A 10,184-nucleotide genomic window follows, 5' to 3' on the forward strand; every position below is an offset into this window, starting at 1 on the left:
AAAGACTTGTGTTTTCATCTCGAAATTCGCGTTGCTGGGGTCAAACACCGGAATGACACGTGTTTAATTCCGGGTGAGGAGTTGGTGATAGGCAATGATGTTCAGCAAGGTCAACTGTGGCTCGTCGCCTGTGGAAGAGGAACATGTAGTGAGCCCTCACTCGTCCAATTCGTTGCAGGTATGGCGACACTTGGCTTCTTTGGGTAAAGGGTATTGAGCAAGATATCAAGCGTGGACAAAATGCAGGGTATATCATGAGTAGCAAAATGCAAGGTAACAGGAGAAGAGAAAGGCAAAGGATTACATGGATAGAAGGTGTTACCAAATAAACAAACAAATCATTAAGAGAAACGCACATACTTGCAACATGACGACACCTATATAGGCCTATGAAACTTATTGATGTTTGAATAACTGCGAAATTTAAAGTAAAGGAAGGCTCAAACATATGCTCCCTTTCATAAATCTGCCCCTCCTTTTCAAAGGTCCCATGATCGCCATGCTACTAAATAAACAATTGAACTTTTCACAGTGGCATATACTTTCTATAAAAAAATATTTAAAAAACGATAAACAGCCTTGTCCATCAACCTGAGAAAAGCGCGAACATTACAATGACGGTTCACGTAAACCGAATATAATTTAAAAAGGATATTTACAAAGAGGGTATCGGCATTGTCCTTAAGTTCATTTTGCGAAAGTATTTTGCGGCTATGTCAGTGTTAACATCTTTTCTTCTTCGTTTTTTTTTTATTTGGCAATAAGTCGGAATCTGCTTTTTTTGACATGAAATTGTATTTTGTTTTATGAAAATATAAAATAAAAGCTGGTCCTTTTAGGCGCATTTATACATTTGTTCATTTATTTTTCTCTAAATACCACCCAAGCTAATACATGGGTACTAACATTTACGCCTACCCATTTTAAACTGCTTTGCAGATGGCCTTTCTTTAGACTGGGTGATTATTTCCTCATCTTCGTTGGGAAGTACCGGATGTGCCCTAATCATTCTGGTTACACTGGTATGCTGTCTCCGATTGAAAAGACAAAAACGATGTACGTAACATTCAACTGAAACTATTGTGATGTTAATAATTACTAACAACGATATTCAAATACTTCTATCATGGGCGTAAATCCTTACGTAATACCTATTGTTCAGGGGGGATGAATGAATAGATCATCCCCCCCCCCCCCTGAACAATAGGTATCAATTGAAGATTTACGCCCATGACTTCTATCATCTACGTTTGACCTTTAATAATAACAATGATAATAGTATTAATGATGATGCTGATAATGATGATGAAATTAATAATGATATCGGTGATTTAAGAGCACTAAGCAAAGTTGTGTAAGCGCACGAGTGTGTATATACGTGCAATGCAGGGGTAGGGAGAGAAAGCATGCACTGTCGTTACATTATAAATATCAACTTCCTAAACTTCCTGAGATGCATTGCACCTCCACGTTCCAGTTTTTCAAGAAGAGATGTTACCTGATCGAATCAGAGTTTACTTGAACCCCGTTATTTGTTTATAATGTGGCGTTGCGATATCTTTTGTTTGTGTGTTTCTCTCTTTTGATGTCCCCTCTTTTCAAGATTTGTTTCTAAACAAATGATTGATGTTTTCCCCTTCTTTTTATGATTAGTAGCCGCAAAAGCGGAAACTTCCATGAGGTCGAGGTCGCTTCCTGCTGTTCCGTTTCATGGGCAAGAACCAAAATCAACTTACGTTGAGCCGATAAATGATGAAAGCACCGTATGTATTCACATTCACATTGATGAAAGCACCGTATGTATTCACATTTATAGTTAACAAAATAGTTATTCATATTTTTTTGTAAATTTGATGTTGATATGTGTTTTGTAACTCAAGAATGAAAGGTGGACAATTTGAGTTAGGCCTTTTCTTGAATCCTTTTTACATGAAGGTCTAAGTATGCCCTACGTAAGAAACATATATCGGGAATAATCAAAGGGTATGCATAATCAAGTTGTTGTTCTTTTTTTTTTTCAATTTTTTTTCCCCTTCCACAGGGTTCTTTATTTTCAAAACAAATTTCATCATATACAGAACATCCATATATCATATACAAATAATTAAAGAAAAAATTTCCATACATAATGGCTTGACATTTACTGTATTCATTTGTTTACTGTATTTATTTCTTAACATTTATTCTGCGTTCTTTTAATACATAAACAAACTTTAAAATACAGCCTTTCATAAATAATAAACTTGATATTAAAATGTCGAGAGAAGTAATGTTATATAAGAGTAAATATTAGTAATATGAGTAGCTTTTTACTGCGTTATGTTATAGATTCATTCAGTCGAGGAAAATTTTGACTCAGGAAGCGTAGCAAGATGATCAACAAGAATTTAGAACCTCGAAATCTATAAGAGACAAATTGATGAAGTAAAGACGCCATTTATCTCAGGCGTTGCACAATGGTATTTGTCTCGGCTGGTTTAACGTACCAGCGAATTGAACAATGTAGTGCTTTTCGCTAGATTTAATGCGGATTAGTCTGTAAAAAGTAAGGGTTCCCTATACCTACGAGCAATACGAACAGTAATTTACTGGAAACAGGTAATAGTCATAATTACCCTTGCAAACATATAACTTTAATTCATTTTACATGAAAGAAATATTATGTTACATACTCTGGAACAAAAAAGTAGTCATTCTTTCCTTCTTTCTGTCTTTTTCAAATGCCCCCTTGCTGCTATTTGCAGGAGTACGAATCGGTTGATCACATGGCCCCAGCGGGTTTAGACGTAAAAGGAAAACCCTTTCAAGAAAATGATGCTCAACAAACAGCTCCTGCGATTCTATCGGACCAACCCTACATTCCTATGTACCCAGTTGATAACGCAACAACAGTCATATATGAAACCTCGTTACCGCTTAAACTTCACCAACAGCAGGACGAAGACACCTTCAAACGTGCTGATAGTAGTCTTAGAGACGACGCATACAACATTGATTATCGTCTATCTGCACGCGATGCTGGAGAGGATCACTATGTTCTGCCGTCGAAAGTTGGGAAATAGAGCGCTTTCGCAAACACGACGGAAGCAAAGACGACGGGAGAATAACGGCGATACATCCCTTACGTCGTCAGAACATCGTACAGAAACGTTATCTTTAACACTTCGGTTCTTTCTCCACCTCTACGCGGTTGCTTTTGACCACACTTGCAATTTGTACTCAAATTAACGGAAGGATTGCTTTGTGCAACACAGTGGTTTTACACAAATTACCCATCTCCGGTCTTGATTAGCTCTATTTAGACCCTTGTAAGACCAGTATAGATTTATATCGCCCTGAAACATTTTAAAAGTCTTTCTGGTAAATTGATTCTACACTGTCGCTCATATAGTTGGAATATAAACACTGGCATTTATTATTCAATAAAATCTGAGAATAAATACCATTATCTAAATCTATTAGGAATAAATAATTGTCAAAATAATTCCATAAATTTGGGTAAACAAAAAATGTTCCAACTATAATGAGAGAAAGTGTGGTGCAGGGAAATTATTGTGTAGATATGAAGAGTTCAAACTAAAGGTTGAAAAATGATCATTGAATTACATTATGGAAGAAGAAGCAAAAATAAGCAGAGACATGTCCTGCAGCAAATTTAATTTGGAAAGGTTGATTGTGTAGTAGAAGAAGGAAGAACAGATACAGTAGGTAACAGAAGTAAGGATATTACAAAGGATGATATGGGCAACATTAAGAGTCAGGAGAAGAAACGAGGAAATAAGAAAGGGCCTAAGGATAGCTTTAATCCTGGAGAAGAATGGGGTGATGAGATTGAGATAGGGTTGGAAACTTGGATAGGGCTGATGAAGGACAACTAGCTAGTGACGAAACCAGTGCAAGGAAACTGAAGAAGCTAGAAGAAGTCGGAGAACTCTTTGGAAGGATAAACAGAGATAATAGGTAACTAAATGTTGACACCTCGGAACTGATCCTATTATGCATGATTTTATCAAGGATTATCCAGACTCTTGTGGTTGCAGTATAGTCCTTAGTCCTTGTTGCTAGTTATAATATCTAGTTATCTATTATTAGTATATTGTTCTAGTTAGTTGAGCAGAGATTGTTACAATTAAGTTACAACTTCACTTTGTTATACATATATGTATTTTAATCTTGCAGTTACAGGTACAGCTTAGAGTTAGATTGCTATAGGACTTCTGTTATAAATTTTACAGATACAGGTTACATGTTACAGTTACATTGTATATACGTAGTATAGTTTAGTTTGTTATATTCTTTAGTATTTGTACGATTTGTTGTTATTATACTCATCATGTTCATACTCAGCTGTTTTCCCTATCTATATGTAACATATGTTTTATGGACCTCTGACTGTGCAGCTGAGTCTGAAATAAAGTTCTAAATTGAACTGAATTGAATAAATCTGACAGCGACTCGAACAAAGTAGAGTTGAGACGGATGATTCGGGGAAACCTACCATTGCTTAGGGAAAATGTGAATAACAGTCATTAGTAGTAGTAGTAGTAGTAGTAGTAGTAGTAGTAGTACATATAGTAGTAGTAGATTAGGTACTAACATAAGTAGTAGATTAGGTACTAAAAGAAGTGATACATATAATTCTCCCTACGCAAATACGAAGTTCGACAGTAGATGGCGATCTTCCACTAACACTGCGCAGGTCAGCATTACAAGATATGCGCAGATTATTATACATGTAGGGCCTACTGGGGAAGATGATAAGACAAGGTTTCTTCCGGCTTCCGTAGCGATTGTACAGCAGTGTCAATTATAGGATTATGAAGCAGATCCTAATCAATTGATTGGATGAGAGCTTACACATGACCAGGCATTTGTTTTACCTATCACGTAATTTTACTAATGACCGGTCATTAGTAAATACTTATGGCTGGTATTTAGAAACATCAACATCATCTTACAAATAATACACATCAATTTGTTCGGGCATTATCAAAACCACCCACACTCGGTACCATTGAAACAGGCCAAACACCCTCGGCTATCGCCTCAGGCGTGTGAGACTGTATGAAAGGAACCTGTGTGGGTAAGTCTTACTAATGCTCTCACTGCTTTGTATTTTTGGTATACTAATTCCATATTTTATTAAACTAATGCTCAGGTTTCATTTAATCTTCCGGTGATTTGATGAGACCTATGTAGGTACCATGATAATATGTTATTTTGTTTTATTGGCTCCGAAACTATAGTGTTTATTCGACTTTCCAGTTCTTGACCCATTGTACATGTATTTATATATACGAAGAAGTGCATTTATCAAGTATACATAAGACCGGTGCTGCCCTCTATAGCCAAATACCGCAGTTAAGGTAGCGAAAATTATATCGCGGTGAAAGATAAGAGTCCCAACTTATTATATTGATTCTTCGTGCATTCTTATTTTTCTGCTCTCTCTCTCTCTCTCTCTCTCTCTCTCCCTTTCTCTATCATATTTGAACCTCCCATCTTTAAACTTTACCGTGTGAGACAAAAATAAGTTTACACCTAGAAAATTGCTATTTTTGTGTTGATAATCATCTATGAACAATACATTATTATGAAATTATGAAAGAGTGTTTTATCCCAAATCATTTAGAATCATTTTTGTGTGGTATGTGTTCACGCTTGGATGAACAGGAGGCGTTGTTTGTGAGAGTGCAAAAATCGACTTGCGCCAAAGCTGCTTATGTAATGTTTGAATAAAACGATTGGAATTTGGGTATGAATCCAGTAACAATTTGCATTTTAGTGTATGTCTTTTAGCTAAGTAGATGCGTTATCTCTTCATTAAATGAAGCCAATATCACCCCAAAAGTCTCGCTATACTGTAACAGTATCCTATTTATGTGACTTAGTCAACTGACAGACTATAATGTAAATGTAATTAGAGGGCTCACTCATACCTTTTCATAATTACTCCCTCACCTGTTTAAACCTGTGCAGGCTCTCATCACTTAAATGATAGATATTCCATTGCATCTTTCATAAATGGCAGTTTCACAACTGAATCGCACATGAATTACACGAATAGGAAATGTAAAAATTGTAAAAAAAAAACAAAACTTACAGAACATTTAGTTAAAAATGAACCCCTTAAGCGTAATGTAACATTATACAAAAAGGTTCATTTGCATTTATTTCCTCCCATTCTAATGGGTACTTGTTGAAATTATAATCATCCACTCGTTATCATAATAAAATTACCCAATTGATTTAAACGGTGTGATATGTTATCATCAATGTAAAGCAATTAATTTCCAAAATTCTTACTTTTCATCCCAAGTTTTAATATTTGTGTAACTAATTTATTTTCTATAGTATTTTGCTCCAAATTTAAAAGTCCCTATGATTCTATAAAATGCATGATAACCAGACTCTGTATTTATCTAGGTTGTACATGTACACTTTATTACCCATTATATGTTGCTTGATATTTTGGATTTTAATTGATGTGCGATTAGTTGGAATGCAGATTTGAAACAATTTTTTCAACAGTACCCTCCTCTCACTTTTGTCAATGGCACCCATGTACCTGTAAGTTGCTGTAGCATGGGTGATAAAGAGAAGACAAATTAGACACAACTATTTTACGAGAGTCTCCAATGTGACTTACGCGGCGACATGCGTCTGACCCTAGACACATATCGCCGCAGCCAGACGTATCTCGCCAGCCAATTTTCTGCGATCTGAGTCTATAGACACAGATCACCACTCGGACACTCTTGACCGTCACATGTCTCTTGGGTGACGCCGCGCATCACGAAAATGGTTTATTGAAAGGATATTCGCAAAATGTTGGCCTCGTCTTTCCCGCCTTTCCCGTCTTTTCGAATTTTTGTTTTTGTTTGTGTTTCTTTGTCAGATGTCTTAGTTTCTAAAGCTTTTGAATTTTACAACAGTTTAAAATCAAATGCTGTCGTTTCATGTATATTAGTTTTACTAAAAATAAAAAGAAAGTTAAAGATTGCACAGTTAAATAACGTGAAAATATATAATTTTATTTTACGAGAAAATGCTTTATTACACAACACATTCCTTTCTGTAGTAGAATGAACAAAATATTTAGGCCTTGGTAATGTTATCCCATTCAATTTCATTTTATTTCTACACATTTCTAACTAAAATAGCTGAAAATATTAAAGAACATGTAAACAGAAGGCATAATAGCAATATGCATACAATAAAAACCTCATTTCAAAATGTGAATTACGTATAAATGTACATATAAACATAAAATAACGAACAGAATATTTAAATAATGCAGTATTATGAATTTAAAGTATTATCCTCACTATCTGTGTAAAAGTGACCAGGGTGGCGGCCTTATAATCCGATAGTGGACGACTTAGAGGTAGAGGGTGCGCATTTGCTCTTGTGTCCACTTTCAAATATAATCTTGCTTGCCTCAGGGAGATCCAAAATAAGCAAACAAGATTTGTCTCCACCACCGCTCACTTCAGCGGGCACCCCGGCTGAATTATTTGACTGCAAAGTCAGCAGGGAATGTGAATAGCTGGTTGCAGTCCTTGCTTACATCACCTTACTGTTTTACCTCTCCTTCATCTTCTTCTTTGAGGTCCTGAATGCCAAATGTCTTCCAAATTGACATAACAACTACAAACGATAACATATATAGAAAAAGAAAGCATACCCCAAAATGATGATAATAATAACGTTACAAATAAGAACAAAAACAACAACCAACTCCTGGGGGTAACCCCAAATAAATATTAATTCATGACTAAGGGCTCTCCTTATTGGTTGCTGTAACTGTAACAAAATCTACTCCTTCACCAAAAACAAAATTAATAGATATATGTGTGTGTATATACATAAACATACGTAAATTGATCAGATTAATGATAAAGAATATGGCAGTGATAAAAAAGGGCAGATTGCTCAAATAAGATCGTACTATAGGAGGCATATCGTCAAGATGGCAGTGTAAGGGATTCACGGATGGCCTGACAGAAGTATCGATATAAAAGTCAGCTAATGAATAGGTGAGTGTCCCAGAAACAAAGAAATGTATATAATAATAATAATAATATGGATATTTATATAGCGCCGGTATCCGCCAGGCTCTGACGCTCATGGCGCTGTACATACATGTATTACTATCACAAAAATATAACATTCTTAACTAAAATAAAGTGAACTAAAACAACACAAATTATTACGCTACATTGACATGATTAAATAGCACTGTTTAGAAAGAGATGGGTTTTTAGAGCAACTTTGAAGGCATATAAAGAAGAAGTGCACCCTTATATTTTAGTTCCTTTTCATTGAAGCAGAGACAAATAACAGGAAAATGTCAGTTAGAAATTTGAGCAGAATCCGAATTAAAACTAAGAAAGTTATGAATTTCAAAAGTCTAGATCAATCAATCACAAATTGCCAACTCTGTGACGTATTTTGTGAGATACTCTCCTATTCGCTCTGTAGTTTTAAAAACACAGAAATTCAATCATACATGCGCTCTAAATGTAATTTTTCCGGGAAATCCACAAACTACAAGCACTGCTTTTTAATGGACCCCCCCCCCTCCCATTTCCTCAGAAATTAAAAATTTCTTGTAATAACTTTATTATGTGCAAAGTGTATTTGTATAGTTACTAGAAAAAAAATTGAATTATGTATGGACAAAAGAATCTCTTTGTTAACCTTTCCGTTGGAAATGAAATTAATATGAATTGAATTGAAATGAAATTTAATTATTGCTTCTATGCAACCCTTGTTAAAGAAGATGTATTCCCTCATAAATAACTAAGAAAATGAACGCTTATACATTTTAGCTGCAGAGCATATTGAAGAGAACCTCGCAAGATAAGTCGAGGCCAATGTGTGCCTCACTGATGACAGCTGAAACAAATCATAACATTCCTACGTTTACTCGAATATTGCTCAAACCCCCACTAATTTACTTATCTCGTTTTGCTTGTTATCAGGATGTATTTCCTCAATTCACAAGAGTATTGCTAACATTTTTTTCCTGGCAATTTCGTGATTAAAAACAAGAACATCTGATCTCCGTCCATTTAGAATAGGAATGATATAGTAAGTAATGCATATTTTATTGCAAAACAGATGAAAAAAACTAACATCCTGTGCATACATTTATGTAGGAGGCAAATTCGAAAGATCTAGTCGCATATAAACTGACAGACACTCTGCACTTTCTAAAGAAAAGAATACACACTGCTTATAATGATTTAATGTAGTTCCTTTGAGAAGGTGACCAATCAGGAACACAATAGTCAAGAATTGGGCGACAGAGTGAACAAAATAATTTCTTTAGGGTTATTGGACTTCGAGTACTGACAGTACGACGCATAAACCACCTAATTTAAAACATATATATGTCGTGCTCCGTTGGTGGTCTGACAAACTTAAGCCATGTTATATAACAACTTTTTTCAATTAATCTCATTCTCCTTCTTCGACCTTCTCTTCTAATTCTTTCTAGCCAGGCAAAAATCTGTCCCTAAGGTCCAACAGCCCAGCCGTGTTGAGGGCTTCCTTCAGCCTGTCTCGTTGCTCTATGACTGCTGTTCTGGCCCTCCAATCCATCAGCATCTGACGGGTTCCTCTAGCTGTAAGGTGACCTTCCAACCGGTTGAGCTCGTGATACCGTGACTGCGATCCCTGTGTGACCTCCAGAGTTTGCATTAACCTGTCGAGGTGTTCATCAGTCTCGATCTCTTCGGCGATATCGTAGAGAAGTTTGTCGTCCAACCGTATTGGGATAGCTGGTAGCCTTGTGGGAAACAACATAATATGAGGGGTATATTAAGATTACGCGAGCATGGTGGATTCTATTCGATAGTAAATTACAACTCGCTTACCCTTCTCATTCCATCTTCTCGCTAAACATAATAAATAAATAACTAAATATCTGTTAGTTTTATATCGTCTCAGAAGGGTAAAACTATCATAAAGACTTTTACTGCGCAAAAACAAAAGGGGTCTTCATACTGTGCATTTGGTGACTATTAGGAACATCCAAGCATAGCTGGCAGTGAATTTTTCAAACTGCAGTTAAATAATTATTTTCATTTATAAACGTCCTTAACAATATTTTTGATTGTTCATCGAAATATCTTATCACAAAAAACTGTTTGAATAAGCCTATCTCGGTCCTTCGA

The sequence above is a fragment of the Strongylocentrotus purpuratus genome, unplaced genomic scaffold (genome assembly GCF_000002235.5).
Source record: "Strongylocentrotus purpuratus isolate Spur 01 unplaced genomic scaffold, Spur_5.0 spur5_scaffold_20, whole genome shotgun sequence".
In the NCBI taxonomy this organism is placed as follows: Eukaryota; Metazoa; Echinodermata; class Echinoidea; order Camarodonta; family Strongylocentrotidae; genus Strongylocentrotus; species Strongylocentrotus purpuratus.